Here is a 19,827-nt window from a genome sequence, read left to right as displayed (position 1 = left end):
CTGAAACAGAACTTCCAACTATTGAGGCATAATGGCACTTAACACCCTCCAGCAGTGCATGGGTCTCAGCAACAGTGAAATTAGGTCCTTTTGAGTCCATGGTTCCACCTCATCTGTTGTAGTGAACATAGTTTTTATAGGCCTTGGGCATGACTGATTTAATTGAACACAAGCCAAAGCACATCAGCTAATTAGGGGGTGGGTAATTGACAGCCATCTTATACTGAGCCTTTCTCAGAGGACTTCAATAGAGGCACTAACATGGCAGGTATTGTCCATCGCTACCACCATTTTGGTGGAAGAGGATACTGTCACAGGGTGTATGTTGAGCGTGCAAAACCACTGGAGCAATACACCACTGAAGAACTGTATGCTCGCTTTCGCTTTGGGAATGCTGATATTAAGTACATTGCAGACCTTGTCAGGCCAAAACCTCAACGGCAAACCCAAAGGAGTCATAGTCTGTCTGTGGAAGAACCTGTCCCATTGCAGAGCAATGAAATCCCAGATGCATAGAAGCCTATGCATCTGGAACTTTCTACCAAGTTGTTGGTGACAATATGGAGTGGACAAATCAACTCTGAGTGATGTAGTGAAAGCTGCGTCAATTGCATTGACCTGCCTGGTCAGATTGTTTCACTTCCAAAGGATGACCAGATTGCCCAGACCAAGTACAAGTTTTTTCTTTTGGGGAACATGCCCAATACTACTGGGGTTATTGACTGCACTCATGTCCATATACAAGCATCTCATGAGAGGGATTGGGAGTACATCAACCGAAAGGGGAGGCGCAGCATCAACATCCAACTTGTGGGCGACGCTGACCTCATCATCACAAACTGTGTCATTAAGTGGCCTGGCCTGGGTCTGTTCATGATGCACGTATCCTGAGGGAGAGTGTTTTATAGAGAGAGCTCCAAACCAACTGACCAGATGGCATAATATTAGGAGACAGTGCCAATCCACTACTATCATGGCTGATGACTCCTTTTCTTGCAGCAACCACACCTGTGCAGGCACGCTTCAACACTGCTCATTGCAAAACAAGATGTGCAACTGAGCGTTTGAATGGAGTTCTGCAGAGACGCTTTGCATGCCTTAACTACTTGCGAGTGGAACCACAGGAAGCATGCAATATAATGCTTGCATGTATTGTCCTGCGTAACATCACTACTAGGCGCAATGTCCCTCTCTGTGATGATGTTTGTGATGCACCTGAGCCTGTTGAAGAACCAGACCAACCTCTGATGTTCTGTCAGAATGAAGGACTGACTGGACGTGTAGTAAGGGATGCAATTGTTAGAAACTATTTTTGACAGGTTCATTTCTGATGATTGATTCTTTTAAATTGATGATGAAAGACAGAAAAATTGAATATATTATTTTTGTTTGTTATTGAAAGCTGTTTGGGGGATTATTTCATGGGGACAAGATAATTTTTATTTCTATTTTCTTTTTACTTTACTATACTGAAAGGCTTTTAAATTGGTAGCCTATGTCTACTTTATTTACTTAATCACTGTAAGTGGGCAGGGGGGATGTTGCTGACCGAGATTATTCTGTGTGCCATTCGTGCACGGACCGGGGGTGGGTTACAGTCAGGCTGCATGGCCCGGTCTGGAATGTGTGGACCGGTGGTTGGGGACCACTGTGTTAGAGTACAGAGGAAAGGGAAAGGTGGGACAGAGACAGTGAGGTGAGATGGGACAAAGGTCCAGGTTGGATCTGAACCCAGGTCATAGCGGTTCCATGGTATTCATCTCAGCCAACTGAGGCAGCAGGACAGGCCAGACACATCAATCCGTATCAGAGGCATTTTTAATGAGCTGCCTGATCCTATTGATTTGGATGGTTATGCTGCAGGCTTCGCTTGCAGGGCAGCCCGCTGTCCCCAGGGCCTCAGCTGGCCAGCCAGCTCATTGTTAGGCTTCATATTCCAACATCTACCCTGTACACTGGCCTGTAACCCCCCAACACACACACACACACACACACACACAGACATACACACACATTGCTCCCCTCCTTACTACACACACACACACACACACACACACACACATAACCCGGCCACCCTCATAGCTTTATTTATTTATTTATTTAGCCTTACTTATTTTAGAATTTAGACTTGGCCTATTTAAAGGTGAAAATTAAACTGAACTAGCCTTTAGCTCTTTCAAACCAGGAGACCATGGGTGGGTGTTTATTTTTATTATATAATAAAAATATTATATAATAATATTATATATGATTATGAGTTTTATTTCACACCAAAAAAAAAACACTATGGGGGGGGGGGGGGTAATGTTATGGTATTTGTCATGTAACATATTTATAATACTTATAATATATTTATGTATATATGTTTTTTCAAAACATATATACATAAACATATAGTGATTTTCAAAATCACTGAAAATATATATATATATGTGTGGGTGTATACACACACACACACACACACACACACACATATATATATATTTACACACGCACACATACATATATATATATATATATATATATATATGTATAGATAGATAGATAGATAGATAGATAGATAGATATAGATATATAGATATATTTAGAGAGAGAGAGAGATGTTTGGTAGGGTTCAAGTCAGAGCTCTTGCTAGGACATTGACAGAGTTGTCCCCAAGCTACTCCTGTGTTGTCTTGGCTGTGTGCTTAGGGTTAGGGTTAGGGTGAGGGTTAGGGTTCAGGCCAGTCTGAGGTCCTGAGCGCTGTGCAACAGGTTTTCATTGAGGATATCTCTGTACTTCTGTACTGCTCCATTCAGCTTTCCCTCAACCCTGACCAGTCTCCCAGTCCCTGCTGCTGAAAAACTGGTTTCCTCCAGACATGACATTTGGAATTGAGGCCAAACAGTTCAATCTTGGTTTCATCAGAGCAGAGAATCTTGTTTCTCACAGCCTGAGAGTCCTTCAGGTGGTTTTTTGCAAACTCCAAGCAGCTTTCATGTGTTTTGCACTGAGGAGAGGCTTCCGTCTAGCCATTCTGCTATAAAGCCCAGATTAGTAGAGGGCTGCAGTGATGGTTGTCCTTCTGGAACTTTGTCCCATCTCCACACAGGATCTCTGGAGCTCAGTCAGAGTGACCATCAGGTTCATGGTAACCTTTCTTACTAAGGCCATTCTCCCACTATCGCTCAGTTTGGCCGGGTGACCAGCTCTTGGAAGAGTCCTGGTTGTGCCAAACTTCTTCCATTTGAGAATGATGGAGGCCACTGAGCTCTTGAGAACCTTCAGTGCAGCAGAAATATTTTTGTAGCCTTCCCCAGATCTGTGCCTTGCAACGCTCCTGTCTCTGAGCTCTGCAGGCAGTTCCTTTGACCTCATGGCTTGGTTTTTGCTCTGATCTGCATTGTCAGCTGTGAGGCCTTCTATAGAGAGGTGTGTGCCTTTCCAAATCATGTCCAATCAATTTAATTTACCACTGGTGGACTCTAATCAAGGTGTAGAAACATCTCAGCAACCATCAAGAGAAATAGGAGGCACCCGAGCTAAATTTCAAGTGTTGTTGCAAAGGGTCTGAATACTTAGGTTAATGTGATATTTCAGTTTTCCTTTTTATTACATTTGCAAAAATTTCTAAAATTCTGTTTTCACTTTGTCATTATAGGGTACTGAGTGTAGATTAATGAGAGAAAAAATGAATTCAAACGGTTGTAGCATCAGGCTGCAACATAACAAAAATGAAAAGTGAAGGTGGTCTGAATAACCACAGTCTACAAGGATCTCATTGTTACTGGTCTTGACCCCAATCAACCCTCAATTTTGCAAAGTACACATTTTAGATTTTTTTTTTTTTATGATTATAACTGTTAAATGCATACTTTTCTGTAGAATTTTGCCCCATTTTTAACTCTAAATCGAAACATATTCTTGGGTTGCTCGGCTTGTTCTCCTCTCTCAAGCCTTTTTGAAGTAGAACAGCTTGTCATCACAAATCTGTGACCTTTCTGTCTCTGCTGGCCTTGATTACACCTGTACAATGCATTCAGCTCAAAAAGCAGAAAAAACAGTGTAAAAAATAACTAACAATTACAAAAAAGTTCTTTCCCAAATAACAAATTCATCCCAGAATCTCAGCAGAGATTAGATAAGACATGCAAATGTCTCAGAGATAGAAAAGATCACCTGTCACAAGTGTTGAGGACAAAGAGGAGAATGTGAAGAAATAAAATTTTGAAAAAAGAGAGAAATTGTTGCAATTGTTAATGAGATAAACGTCCTGTTTGGAGGCCTGGGACGTTCCGTTTCATCCCTCTGCATTACTTGTGAACTGAAGTTTCATGGCAAGGCTGGTATCAGCGGTTGCATTAGCCTGTAATAAATGGAGAGAGAGAAAGAGATAGAGAGGACTCCCCCATCCCCTCCCCTGTAGTGTCTATGGCTCTCTGGCATTCCCTGATGAATGTGAGCAAGAAAATCAGGAGCGCTGAGAGAGGGAGAGAGAGAGAGATAGAGAACGGTAGAGAGAGAGTGTGAGAGCAAGAGTGACCAAAAAAGAAGAAGAAGAAAAAAACAGGGGCTACTACGACTGAAAGCAAGACGGAGTGGCGTGACATTGATTGATGTCTGAGCGCTCTCCCTGATTCGCTGATTAAACCCATCAATCTATATGCAGAAGAGGTGTCCGATGCAAATAGGCCCAATCAGGCGGGACAAAACGGTTTTGTCAGGAAGTTATGGAAATAAGAGCAGCCTACTGCTATAGGTGAGGCCGGGAGAGAGCGAGCGGCCGGGGATCTGATGCCGTGATGCTCCAAATTAGGAGATTACATGCTCGCCGCTCCCTCCGTTTGGTCCTGCTCCGATGCCCAAATTGTTCTGCCATTCTTTCTTTCTTCGCTTAGCGGTCAAAGCCTGGCGGCGGCGGCGGCGGCGGCGGCGGCAGCGTCATACGCTACGCTACACAATGCAATTGCCCGGACCACTTCCAGTAGTAAGGGAGGGTGGGAGGGGGGTGGGGAGGAAAGGGAGAATTTAAACAATACGGGTGGAAGTGAGGTGGCCCGCTGCTTCCACACATTACAGGAGCTTCTCTGGAATTAGGCGGTCATCAGGAGTTACTCTTTGTCAGATAGTGGGATTATGACCCCTCTCCTGTCCCGTATGGTGCTGTTACATAAGCCAGGGGGCCATGTGGTTGCACTCTGCTGGACACATTTATAATGTTGCTCTGTATTGGGGAGGGTCCCTCCTCCCTGCATCTGGAACAACCTGACCTGCCAGCTCATTTGAATATCAGAAAAAAAAAAAAAGAGGGGGACAAAAAACACATTTTGTTGTTGGGGAAAAGGCATTTCTCATTGAGAGAGAGAGAGAGAGAAAAGAAAGAATCGGCTCTCTGAAGGTGTCAAGCTGTTAATTCCAGATGGGAACCTGCTTTTTTTTTTTTTTTTTCTTTTGTTGTCTTCGTCTGCAAAGCCTGACCATTTCAATATCTCAGCCTATCTAATAACAGTCATTCCTCTGTGGATTCTCTCTGTCTCATCTCACTTCCCTGTGTCCGTGTGTGTGTGTGTGTGTGTGTGTGTGTGTGTGTGTGTGTCTTGGATCAGCCTGGCCTCTCTCTCTCTCTCTCTCACTCTTTGTATAAGCACGGCTCGCTCTCTCTCCCCTCCAGCCAATTGCGATCCGAATCAGTTTAATTAAGTAACAAATTCTGTTGGCATAGTAACAGCCCAGCTAATTTATCATGGGAAATAGTCTGTTAGACGTACAGGTTGCTTGGCAACAGCCAATGGTGGTGCAAAGATGGGCCGGTGACAAATTGCACAGGATGCAGATACTTGTGACGGCAGGCTGCTACATTTGAGTGGTGTCGGTTTAGGAGGGTTGACCTAGCACGTGTGTGTGTGTGTGTGTGAGAGAGAGAGAGAGAGAGGAGATGTAGATAGGTGTTAAGGGGTGAAGAAGGAGATGTAGCTTCCAGAAGTCGATCAAGTACTCACAGAAACACTCATATTCCTGTACCCTCTTCATTCATTCTCTCATCCTGAATGAAGCTTTTAAACTTAACCTCACCTTGCCCTGTATGTAGAAATCTCCTGAATTATTACTTTAAAAGTTGCAGAGAATTTTTGTCCTGCAATGCTTGACTAGGATGAAAAAAAAAAAATGGTTGAGGTTTTCCACAAGCCACAACTCATTCCATATTTGGGACTTTTACTCACTTTGAGGCCAGCACCAGGGACAGTGGAATTATTCATTCTTTTATGTGTGCTTTGGTTGCTCTGGTGCAGATATTTCCATTTTTTTCTGGCATGTGGCTCAATAATTTATCACACCAACTCAAGCCAATACCTGCCAGTTTCAAATGTATTTTCTTACACGTGCACAGTCCAACTTGGACTATGCACATTTTTTTTTTTTTTTTTGTAATTTTGTAGTGATTTTCTTGTAATTTAGTTTTAAAATATATATTATTCCAATAGTAGTAGTAATATTCTTGTAATGTTTTACTAAATTTATAAAATTTTTCTAATATCTATATCTATCTATCTATCTATCTATCTATCTATCTATCTATCTATCTATCTATCTATCTATCTATCTGTGTGTGTGTGTGTGTGTGTGTGTGTGTGTGTGTTTAATTTCTAATATATTTATTGTAATTTTCTCTGTTTTTATTTCATTTTGTTTATTTATTTATTGCTAATTTCTGGGTCAACAATTTGCCCCATGTTTTTGAAATAAATAAATAAAAATAACCAAAATGAAGATATTCAAGCCTATTTTTGATTTAATAATTATTATGTTTTTAGTCAATGGTTAATGCTTGAGTGAAACATTTAAAAAACAAAGCACACAACTGTTAACTGGGATTTAAAAAGTATGCAACATTGTCAGCTGCATTGTCAGTGCAGTTTGAGTTGAGGTGTATTTGAGATAAGTGGGTTCTTCTGGATAACGATCAAAGACACATTGTGAGAGGAGTGTGAATTTGTTTCTATGTCTTTTGACCTTTGACCTGCTTGTTTGGTGGAACCCCGGACAGGAGTTACATGAATAACTGACACCAGTGATGTTTCCAAACGGGTGGAAACTGTTCTCCATCACAATCACAATCCATCATTTTTATCCTCAGCCCACAGTCACAGACCCTGAATACCCGACCCATTTGCTGTAATACGATGCAAATGCAAAAAAATAAAAAATACAGCGCTAAGGGGACTCCTAATTCCTAACAGCTCCAGTTTTTCATGACAATTGTCATGGAGAGTGCAAGGGCCATTTCCATTTGCAACGAAGATGTTTGGTGTAATGCATACCCTTGATATGTTGTCTCTCTCCAGTGCACAGTCCTATCATAAACCCTAGCGCCCCTAACGAATGGCGCACTCACCGGACTATGTGGTTACATGATGAAAGTTATTCATCACATTTGAATTATTCTAATCAATTTGCTGTCAGGCTAACTGCTGTGACCGTTACAGTGATGCTGGCGTCAAGCACCGTTTGGTTGCGGCTCTGCGCTGCCCGTGAAATTTATACTTTCCATAAGTACTCGTAAAACCTTCAAAGCATGACTGAGCGGAGCGTCATCCCCCCCCTGCCACCCCCGCCCAGACATCCTAGTCAAGACGACAGCTGCAGATGACAAAGTCACTCACAGACAAATAGACAAAATTATGTACAGAACACAACGACACCAGAAAAAAACAGCTTGCAAAACACAATAAAGACCACTAGGCACTATTTTTCCCCCTCACACAAACAAAGACATCTACTGACAATTGGGACCGAGGCGTCAATTGGCGATTACAATCTGACACACGGCTGTTCCTCAAGCAGGGCCGGCGCTCATAACGGGAAACATCCACTAGTCTGAGTTACATCCCACATTTAAGAGTGAGCATAAAAGCTGTTTAAACACAAAACAACAAGTGAGTCAAACCCACTGTGAATGCTGTAATCACCCAATGAATATGAACGACCAAAGCCTCCAGTGGGCGAGAGGCAGTGGGATAAAGAGACTGTCGGTACACTTTTTGTTTCAATGTGGCTTTTATAATCTCATCATGGCATCTGATCTTTTTTTCCACTCATATTGCTTTTTGTATCTTCTAAATCAGATCTAGAACTGGCCAAGACACACATTCTGGACTGAATTTTATATATTCTGGATGCAGTCCTGCCAGAAGTAGCGTGCATTTTGACAGCCAGTTTTGATTTGGGGAGTTTTCACACTGACTGAATTGAAATCTGGTGTGTTTACCCTCTTGGTGTGGTTTGTTTGGGCAGGTGTCAAACCAGCAATCACACTTGTGTCGGACCAAATCAACTGGACCAGGACCCCGTTGAGGAGGTGGTCTCTCTTGGTTAACAAACGGTTTGTTTGAAGTGTGAAGTGACCGAGGTTCAACCCAGCAACAGGACGCAGCATGTGTTTTGGGCTGGAGCAGCTCCTGTAGCTCAGGTGCACGTTATGAACTCACACTTAATAACAGAAAATAGATGTCTGTGGAGACTCTCAGCCATCCAGGTCATGGTTATCCACGCAGAGTTGAATGGAGGTCAGCTGGACTGGTTGTAGATTCGTGAAGATGTTTCACGTCTTCGTCAGTTCTGAAGAAGCTTTTTGGGAGAGAAAAGTGAAAAGTGAAATGTCTTCAAGAATCTACAAACAAGTCCTGTTGCCCTCCATTCAACTCTGTGGATAACAGAAAGTAGCAGTAGCAGTTGAGGTTGTGAGTGAGGGTTGACATGGAGCAACAAGGAAACACATTTGGTGTGTCTTAAATCGCGCACTTCCATTAGTGCACTGTCTGTAAGTACACTTAGCTGACAGTACACTTAACGGCACAGTGCGCTAATTTCGACATTGAAGGGTGTCTCAATTGGCGCACTTCCTGTTGTGCACTTACCAGAAATGATGATCCCACAGTCGGCATCAGGCGAGCCGACCGCGGCACCGGCCGCTCACCTGTCAGATCCGGCAGACCTGACCGGGTGGGCGCGGTACCGGCTGGTGTGGCGGCCGGCCCGCCTGATGCCGACCGGAGCCGCGGCCGGCTTTGGTTTTCGGTGGTAAAGTTATCCAGAAGTAGGCGTGTACACATCCTATCTTCAAAATAAAAGCATCACCACTGCTTATAAGGTGTTAGAGTTTTATTTTTGTAAACAACCGGAAGTGACTGTACTTTGCACAATCGCCAGCTTGAGAGTTATCCAAAAAGGTCGAAGCAATTTTCAAAACAGACGTTATTTGGACAAACTAACCACATATTTGGAATCTACGTAGTTACCTTCTCGCCTGAAAAAAAAAAAAACTTAATAAAGTGACATATTAACAGTCGTAAAAAGAACAGTAAACTCAGCTTTTTTAGGTAGCTACTTCCGGTCAGTGGTGCCGTCAGGGTGAGAAGTGTCCATCGTTCCACACTCAACCTTTTGACCGTTTTGAGTGGACATCCGGGTATTTGCAGTGCACTGCATTTTGTTAGTATTTTCAGTGTGAACGCACTTATGCACTCAAAATACTCAGTGTAAGTGCAGAAGTGCGCGATTTGAGACACAACAATTGTCTTCTTAGTATATAGTCCAAACCAGCACTGGAACAATGAAGAAATGCCACAGCTGCTGATGGAGCTCCATGCCCATGTTGGAGACCGGGAGGCCAAATGTGCTTGTACAATACAATGAGATAGGAAGAGAAACGTTCTGGAAATAAACACTTCCTTGTAGTGATATTTGTCTGACCTTGACCAATGAGCAGGATGACTGCTCCCACATGGTCTTTGTTGATACGTTTAGGTTCATTTGAATTTTTTGCCATGTGAAATCAGACTGAGCCAAATGCACAGTGCAGCAAAGTATTGCATCAATAGTGCTTTCCCCCCAAACAGAGTTGAGTACAGGTGAACACAGCAATGGCACTCAAATGCAGGACAAAACAAATGGGCCGAGATCACTAAGAAAGTGTGCTCTCAGCTTGCTTCCAATGGAACCCTGGAGCAGTTTGTTTGCAGTGAGAACGCAATCAACTCCATCAGCGGAAACAACTCACTGTTTCCCTCGAAATGTAATTGAGAATGCAGTTTAGTTGTATGGGAGCAAGATATGCTGATTACACACATATTTGTAATATGCCAGAAAAGTAATCTCAATATGTTTCATAAATGTAATTGAGAATGCACTTTAATTGAATAGGAACAATGCAACAGTCCAACAGTGTTTGCAACTGCACACACACACACACACACACACACACACACACACACACACACACACACACACACACACACACACGCACGCACACAAGCCAGAAGGCTGATGATCTCCAAAGGTCAGAACATAACAGAATAAAGCCAAAACATGTTGATGTTGTTGCACATCTCTCTGTAGGAGAAGATTTCTGTGAAACCATCCAGTCTTTTGAAATAAAAACATTTCAGTCTTTCATTTCATTCTGTTTTTTTTTTTTTGTTTTTTTTTTTTGCTGGTAATTGCCTTTTTTCAGTGTTTTTGAAAGAAATCAAGTGAATTTGCTCAGGTGTCAAAGGGTTAATTTGCTTAGATGTTATAGCTGAACACCAACACAAGATTAAAACACAAAGAAGAAAGTAGTAAATTAATAATAATGAATAAATGCAAATCATCCATCATACATTTTCTGCATACCAATGATTTTTAGTGAATTAGCTTATGGTGAAATTAAACTATTCCTCATTTTTGAGGAGCCCCTGCAAGCCCCTGGAGGATCCCTGAGGTCCCCAGACTCCACTTTGAAAACCACTGGTCTTATATTGCTGAATTATTTCTCATATGCTCTGTGTAATTTCCTTTTTTCTCTTTTGTTAGTGATCTTTATACATAGGTTGCGCTACATTCTTCATTACAGCCTCTTGTATTTTCTATCAAAGTGAGCTGTTGGTACATAAGTTTATCCATGTCAGTTCATTTTTCCCTTTCATGGGCAACATGTTGCAGTTACATGTAGTTCAGTTGATTGTAGCCATGATGATGTTAGATCTGCATTATATAAATTGTGCTTTCATTTGCCTAATTCTTGTGTTTTCATCTTGTTTTTATTTATTGATGAAAATGTCATACATCATTGTAATTTTTGTTTCATTTTTGTTTCATTTTTGTCTCACTTTCATCCTGGGAAAAATGTCACTGATGAATACTTTTTCTTGTAATTTTTACCAACAAAATCTTTTTATCAACAAAATCAACACTAATGCAAAGAGAAGGAGAGCACCTGGATTTTGATGAGTGCAGTCCTGTTGGAGGCACTTTCAGGCCAAAGTGTGGTCTTCACAGAAACAGCATCTCATAAAATCTCATTAAATCTCATCTTTAGGGGCCAATCCCCGAAATCACATTGAAATGACGGCCAAAAAGAAACAGCAGAGAGAGGATCAGGCTGCATTGCTTTCATCCTAAGTGTAGGATGCCATCCCCCACCCCCATCCCTTACCTCCCCAACCACCACCACCACCGCGAGTCCCCCGCCCCAAAGGTGAAATAAGATTGTCACTCCGGTGCGTCCGCTCGATCCTGATGAGCTTGGGAATAAATATGCAAAAAAGGGGCTTCGTGGCGGAGAAAGAAGTGTGTGTGGAGGGGGGGAGGCAATCAAGGATAGCCACGGTCCCCGGCTGGACTATAAATCTCTGTCTGTTTCAATCGTCACTGTGGCCGAAACGGTGTAAAATCCGAGCAGGGATGTCATCAATTTCTGTTAGCTCCTCTGTCCCTTTCTGTGCCGGTCGGCGGGCGGCCGTGATGGATTGATTTTGTCACTTGTGCTCGGTTCACAGTATGTTAACATGGAAGGGCAGAGTTGGGTTATGGAGAGAGGGTTATTAGTGGCTTGGTTGTGACCGGACTTTCTCTCTCTCTCTCTCTCTCTCTCTCGTCTCTTCTTGTGATAGTTTCTCTCTATCTCCTGCTGCTGTCACTCCACTTTACTCTCAATACACTCCTGTGCATCATTCCCTCACACCCTTTCCCTCCACCTCACAGACTGTCCGCCTATACCTCCACCTACTTCCATCTATGTCATCTACATCTCCACCTTTTTCCACCTACCTCTGCATCAGCACCCCCCCTTCTTTTTGTCTTTTTGGCCTCCGTTCCTCGGGGAGATCGGCGACTGCATCAGACAGGGAAGTGATGCAAAACAAGACAGCCTATGCAGCGGCGGCTAATCCTCTGGGACCTGCTGGGTTGAAATCTACTCTCGTCTCACAAGACAATGGAGGGACAACGGGAGGCTTTCATGAGGAATAAAGCTGAAAACGACACGGGAAGGGATCATTATACAGCGCCATTATGTCTTTATCTAGGCATTGGTCAACACAATCGAAACAACGCGACACCTTCTTGACTCGTACGCCCTGGAATCATTTTCACTCGAGTGCCATAATTACTCAGACGCTCGAGGACACAATTAAATTTTATAATGTCAAAAGCTGACCTTTAGTGGTCGCTTATGGGCAAGTCCATCAGAGCTGAAATAGTGGATAAAAAAAAACGTGTCTTTACTACAGTCCTGGAGGGAAAGGCTTGCAGCTTGAAAGCATTAAACGAGATACCTGTAGACCTGAAACTGGCAATCCTCAAAACTGTAGTGTTATTTTTTAATTAATATCCACATGACTTTGGTATTCATGCTATCCAATCAAGAAAAATATGGGAGGACAACTTCAACTGTCCATTTTGGCTGTTTTCATTTTGTGAGACGTTACACTTTCACCACATTGCATTTCAGAGAGACATTTTGTACTTTTCACTGCCCTACTTTTATCTGACAACTGTAGTTACTAGTTTGCAGACTGAGATTTTGCACACAAAAAAAGTGATAAAGTCAACATAAAGAATGGCGTTCCATCCCTCTGCTAGAGTTCCAGAGGTGCGCTGAAGCTGCTGTGACGGCTCATACACTACTCACAAAAAGTTAGGGATATTTGGCTTTTGGGTGAAATTTATGGAAAATGTAAAAAGTTCACGCTACAGTGATATTATATCATGAAAGTAGGGCATTTAAGTAGAAACATGCACTGGTGATTTCCTCATCTCAAACAATTTCTTGAAACAAAAGCCAACAACAGTGGTGGATATACCACAACAAAAAATGTCAGTGTCAATAACTTGTCATGTGCCCTTGAGCATCAATTACAGCTTGACAACGACGTCTCATGCTGTTCACAAGTCGACTTATTGTCTGCTGAGGCATGGCATCCCACTCTTCTTGAAGGGCGGCCCTCAGGACATTGAGGTTCTGGGGTACAGAGCTCCGAGCCTCTACACGGCCACTCAGCTGATCCCATAGGTTTTCTATGGGATTCAGGTCTGGAGAAAGTGCAGGCCACTCCATCTGAGGTACCCCAGTCTCCAGCAGCCGTTCCCTAATGATACGACCTCGATGAGCTGGAGCATCAAACACCTGATGTGAATTTTGCCGTTAAACTCCTTGTTAGAGAACAGCAACTTGTGCAAAAAGTACTGAAACACTGAACAGTTGGACATGTGCATTCAAAAGTTTACAGAAGGTCACATTAAGTTCACCTGGAAAGGTTAGAATGCATTTTAGGTTCATCCTGAAATTTCAAAAGCTGAATATCCCTAACTTTTTGTGAGTGGTGTAGTGCTCCAGCACCTTATTAAGACTCTTGAAGTGGGATTCTCCTTTAGCTTGTCACCTGTCTGTGGATGTCAGTGCCACAAATACACCACGCTACTGGGCACAGTCTGTTTTGTCTTCGTTTTTGGCACTAAGCCGTCAGAGCCTGTGGCATCCGTGTGCTGCACTTCCCAGAGATCACCTGTCAGTCAAGCAGTGTGGACGGGACTGGGGCGCTTTTCTTTGTGTTGATGAAGTTTCTGTGGGTGGCGCTCTTTTCCCTGCCTGCTCAGTCACAGTGGCTATTGCTGCTTCTGCTAACCACCCAGTTCTTCTAATTCCAAGATGGCGCGGACGAGTCCAGACGCCGTCGTGACTGCTCCACCTGGATCAAGTCTGACAGCTCCTGAATCCCAGTACCGGGCGTCAGGTTCTGTCACTTGGTCTCACGGTTTCACAGTAACCCTGAACCTCCGGCGGAACGTGTTGTTCTTCAGGGTTTTGCAACTCAGTTCTTCTACTCATTTGTACTTACCCTCTACTTATTTGTACTTTTTGTATATTGTTGTATATTGTATACAGGTTGTTCATTGTATATAGGAATGTCATATATTCTTTCTATTTTATTTTATTTTTATTTTATTTTTTTATTATTATTATCATTATTATTATTATTATTATTATTATTTATTTTTTTTTTTTACTTGCACAGTGCTGGAGTTGTTGCAATTACACTTCACTGCTGCTGTACCTGTACATTCATGCATGTGACGAATAAATCTTGAATCTTGAATCTTGAATCTTGAATCTTCTTCAGGTCACTCCAAACAAACCACACTGGACTATTATTTTAAGGAAGCCCTGCCAAACAACTGTACGACAAAAATGTGTTCTCTCTCTCTCTCTCTCTCTCTCTCTCTCTCTCTCTCACACACACACACACACACACACACACACACACATATGTACACAGGCACACAGACACAGCCTCTCCTCTGTTTGCCATTGAAAGGCAGTGTTTAGTCGTAGCCAAAGCTTTTGCTAACAGCTGAAATTGGACTCTTGAATAGAAAACGCTGAAAGTTTACAAAGAGCAGATCCAGAAGTGCTGGCTGCGGTATCTGCCAAACACATGGCTTGTGTGTGTGTGTGTATGTGTGTGTGTGTGTGTGTGTGTGTGTGTGTGTGTGTGTGTGTGTGTGTGTGTGTGTGTGTGTGTGTGTGTGTGTGTGTGTGTGAGAAAGAGAGTGTATGGGTATTCTGTAAACAGTTCCTTGTCACTGGGCTGTTGGTTGCAGTGTGCGCTCATCACCTTTTGTTTGCCGAGTAATCCTATTAAGCTTCCTTATTCTCTGACACTCACACACACAGACTCACATTCTTCTTTCTCTCTCTCTCTCACTCACACACACACACACACACACACATCGTCTGATTTAATTCCCCCCATCTTTCTTTCACATTGACTCTTCTTACTGTGCTGGCCTGTTGTCTCTCTTCCTACATTTGTCTCTGTTAAACACTCTCCCTCTCTCACACACACTTTCACTTTTCCTCTCACATTCTCTCACTCTGTCTCGTACACACACACACACACACACACACACACACACACACACACACACTCACTCTCCCTGTCTCTGCCTCACACACTCACTTTTCTCACACATATTCACACTTCTTTGTCTTTGTCACTCTTGGTTTAACTTTCACTCCCACTTGTTCTCTTTTGTCTCTCACACTCTCTCTGACACACACATGCACACTCTTTTGCTTACTCCCTCTCACACACACTCTCATACATACACACAAACACACTCTGCAATCGCCTGGGGGATTTTCTGTACTTTGAAATAAATCCGTGGTGCAGAATTGCCTGTATTGTGATTCCATCATCATCATCACGGGTCACCTGGTTGGCCTGTTTTCACACCGCTAAACGGATGTTATCAGTCATAATCACCCCCACAGAGTAAGGCTTAGTAGGTCCCTACTGCACCTCCTAGTAGGTCAGAAGCTATCATCATCTGTTGCTGTCATCACTTTAGCCACTTTCGTTAGCTTAGCTTTCGTGAGCTACCTGGTTAAGGTTTGGAGAGGGTCTTTGCTGAGGTTAGGGAAGGCTTCAACATCGTGGCTAAGGTTAGGAAACTAAACTTAAAGTCTGCTAACATCACTGTCTAGTAGGGATGTACCCGAACCCCAATACGATATTTGGAAGTACACAAATAATGCTTTGATCCCGAATAGTTGTTCTGTCCGAAGTCCGAAGAGCTTTTTTCTAAAGAAAAAAAAAAACATTCGCTGGTAATCGCAGCCTCAGGCGACCCTACCTACTGGTTTACATATGCAGGTACAATACATGTGTGTTTGACCCCCAATATTAGATGAGGGCATTTTTTCAGGGCATTTTCAATGGAAAAATATCGTCTTATATTCGGATGAATACAGTATTTTATTCCCGTTCTAGTTAGCGGCGAGCTAAACCGGAAGTTAGCTGGCTACCTGGGCGGAAGTCTCTAGTGCGCCCACTTCCGGTTTCTTCCCGAATCTGAAGTTTTTTTTTTTAAAAAGCCCGAATCCAAACCCGAATACAAATAGTGCAATGGCTGTACACCCCTATTATCTAGTATCTCTAACAAACATCTTGAACATGCGTGAGTCAGGACTCAGTCTCGGGACCACAAGTTACCCAGCGACTTCCACTCCCACTGCTTGGACTGACATAGTGTTTGCAATGCATGACGGCATATGGGAGACATCAGAAACCACCAAAAAAAAAAAAAAAAAAAAAAAAATCACATATCCCACTGAAGTCACCACTAGGAGGTTGATGCTGACAGCTCTGAAGCATCACAGTACAGAGTTCATCTTAGTTTTAATAACATATCTAATAACGAAATATGTACAAGTTTCAGGCAATGGATGAATGGATGTTGGATGTAAGAGTCTAAATAGCCAGTTCTTGAACTGCAGATGCAAAAAACAAATTGAAAGTGCTGGTACGACATTGGCAGGTCATATGATCACTGGGACTGTATGACCTACCTCTTTGGTGTTTCCATTACTTATTATTATTTTATCCACCATCCTGCATTTTCACTGCTGAGCAAGGACAGATAGAGCTCCACACACACACACACACACACACACACACACACCCATGTATCTCCTCTCTGCTTGGCCTACAGAGGATGCTTCATGACTACATCGCGGCAGTCGGCCATGTGGTAACATTTGTTTCCCATTAGCCGGCGCTGCATTTATGTGGCATTATGTTAAAAATCACTACATAAATTATGTATGTTGTAAATTTGCTATCCATTTCCAGCGGGAGTTTTCAGTGCCAATGAAATGTCTGACGGAAAAGAAAAGGTGGAAGATTAATGGACGACAAAGTATGGAGAAAGTTGGTGGGGCTGCAACATGGCTGGGTTCACCTCTGAGGACGCTCAGTCAGCTGAGGACACTCCTCTCCACGCTGGAGAAGAGTCACTGTCACTTCCCCCTGCCGTGCACTGGGTTAAGGTGAATTCTGCTAGATTCAAACATAAATGGTAATAATCTTTAACACGCAGAAACATAGGAGTCCATGGGTATAGGCTTTCATTTGAAATGTTTTATTACACCCTCTTACCAAAATTCTGCATGGTTTAAATTTTTGGGGAGGAATTTTAGCTCATTTCATAATGTTCCACAAATTTTACGGTATTTTTAAAACGTATTTAATTTGTTTTTCTTTGCGTTGTGATTTTTTGGACAATTTTCTGGTCAATTCTCAGGCCATTTCTTGCTAATTTTCTTATCTCCTTTTGCCGATGCTTTCGAGAGAAATCAGCTGAATTTGCTCAGGTTTCCAATGCTTAAATCTCTTTAATCTGCTCACTCTTTGAAGGAATCTAAATGACATCAAATCCCTGCGTTGATTTCTTACTGGCAAACGGCAATCCACTTACTCTTTTCTATTGGTTGTGACTGAATTGACAGCGTGCTGTGGTATTCGACATATTGCCACATTATTTCTGGTAGCAAGCTGCATTGTGGGTGCTGGTGCTAGAAATGTCAGTATTAGGGCTGGGGTGTTGTAAGTCAAGGCAGATGCGGTAGCGGTGGCAGTAGGAGTATATTTCACTGATACTGATCTCATGCTTTCTGACAGTAATGGTACTTATGGTAATGTCCTCTCTGAACCAGACATGGCCCTCTGTGCTCTCAGACACAGCGCATAGTTCCCCGACAGTGTTCTGATTTAACACTAGCAAAGCCATAGGCGCACACCATTGGTTACAGAGATTTTAAATTAAAATTTCTGCAACAGTGTCAATGAAATGGTCTCATCCTTCCATGACTTCTCTTAAACATTTCGGCTAGACCTTCATTTTTACAATAATAAAAAAAAAAAAGCCTTGGAAAGTAAATACACCCATGGCAATAAGCTACAGGCTGTTCTTTGCACTGATCAAGTGAGCATCACCAAAGTCTTTTGAAACTGTTTTCACACATCTGATAAACACATGCTGTCAGAACAATAGTGTGATGAGGATGACCACCATGGTGTTCACAGAGCCCGTTGCTCCCATTTTAATTAAAGTCCTCATTTAGTCCTTTGGGAAAAGACTCTGGGGGGAAAAAAGATCCAAAAGGCCTCTGTTTGTGTTTTTCTCAGGAAATTTAAAATCCAGGTCCTCCATGGGTCTTTAAACGGCATGAAAAAGTCTAAGTCTGACTTTATGGCCTTGATGGATCAAAATGTCTAAACTCCAGTTGCTCGGAGGCCTTATTTTTCCTTTGCACATCGCCAGGTTTCTTGTGTGCCGTGCGTCCACTCATAGATTAATCCACAACAGCTTTAGTAGTACAATATGCATTCTATCTGCTTTAACAAACACAGATTGACTTTATGTTCCTTAACAGTTAATTTCCTTTTAATTGTCCTTCTCCTGATTCTGTCCATTTGCATTTAACAACTTTCATTAGCAATGTTCAATCGGAGATGGACTGTTTTGGCGAGGTTTGCTTGTAAAACTGGGTTTAAATTCAATTCCAGATAACATTAAAAAGGTCTTAAAATGTCTTAAAGTTGGCTTCCGTAAACTTAGATACCCAGAAGGAAAGAACCTATAGGCAAAATAAAAGGCAGACTGGGATGTGTACACTTTCTTTAAAGTGCTTACAGGTTTTTTTGCAGTCTTCTCTCTTAATGAACTCTTGTGCTCACTTTTACAGAGTGCTCTGGATGCACCTCTCCACACTGGCAAGAAATCATGCCTGTCACATACTCTGTGTTACAGGTGCTGAACCTCTTCATGTTACAGTCTGTTTGTACTGATAATTAACACCAGCTCCATGTTTAAAGTTTGAACACTTGAAAAAATGGAATTTGATCAGTCGATGGGCCTTCTGGTGGCCGTTTTTGAAGTAATTTAATAGTTTGAATGGGGACTGTGCACTCTATGCAAATGGGGATATTTTGAAAAATGTAAAATTATTTCAAGATGAAAGGGTTAGTTTGCCCTAGCTGTTATAGGACAGTAGTGGTGTTACCTTCCGTTCATCATTACCGAGTGCTGGGAATGTTAGAATGTTAGCAAGGGGGAAGTCCACCTCATTGGCAGGGTTTTCTGTTGATAAAGTGTCCGTAGGTGGATCTTTTCTTTGCCCATTCAGCCCTGGTGGCTATCACTTCCCAGGTTAAGCACACAGCTCTGTTTATTGTAATCAAACTGGACACACAAAGCACATCACTTCCTGTTTGCCAGATTTTTCCTAGGAAAGAGTTAGTGGGTGCTGAGTGTTTAGAACAGCCAATGGGAAAGCTTTCATGAACTGGCTTTAGGCGATAGAGGGAATCCGAAATGGACATCCACGCTTCAAAATGTCACAAATTATTGCTTTCATTAGCCGTTCTCCAAAATATTCTCAGCCTCTTGATTCCAGCACCTCAGAGGAGCGGCTCCAGGCGGAGGAAGAGGAAGATGATTAAGGGACAAGAGATGCCCTCAACCCAGCCACCTCCTCTTTCTCCTTCACTCAGCGTCCATCCCTGTCGCCCATGTCCCTGTCCACCTCCCGGCTGCCTATTAGAAGTACTGGGGAGTGTGTATGTGTGTGTGTATGTGTGTGTGTGTATCAGGGTAGAGGGGGGAGGTGGTTCCCTGACAGATAATTTGTTAAGTAAATGAAACAGATGTCTTGTTGTGAGGGTGTTTGTGTGTGTGTGTGTGTG

At 42.6% G+C, this 19,827-nt stretch overlaps 1 pseudogene; it reads left to right on the top strand.

Moving 5' to 3' along the window:
- The first annotated feature begins 261 nt into the window (after window positions 1-261).
- LOC115380779 (putative nuclease HARBI1) lies at window positions 262-1,316 on the top strand (annotated as a pseudogene).
- The last annotated feature ends 18,511 nt before the right edge of the window (window positions 1,317-19,827 follow it).

Source organism: Myripristis murdjan, chromosome 22, assembly GCF_902150065.1.
Source record: "Myripristis murdjan chromosome 22, fMyrMur1.1, whole genome shotgun sequence".
In the NCBI taxonomy this organism is placed as follows: domain Eukaryota; kingdom Metazoa; phylum Chordata; class Actinopteri; order Holocentriformes; family Holocentridae; genus Myripristis; species Myripristis murdjan.
The sequence above is the reverse complement of the archived record's forward strand: the minus strand, read 5'-3'. Positions and strand labels throughout refer to the sequence as shown.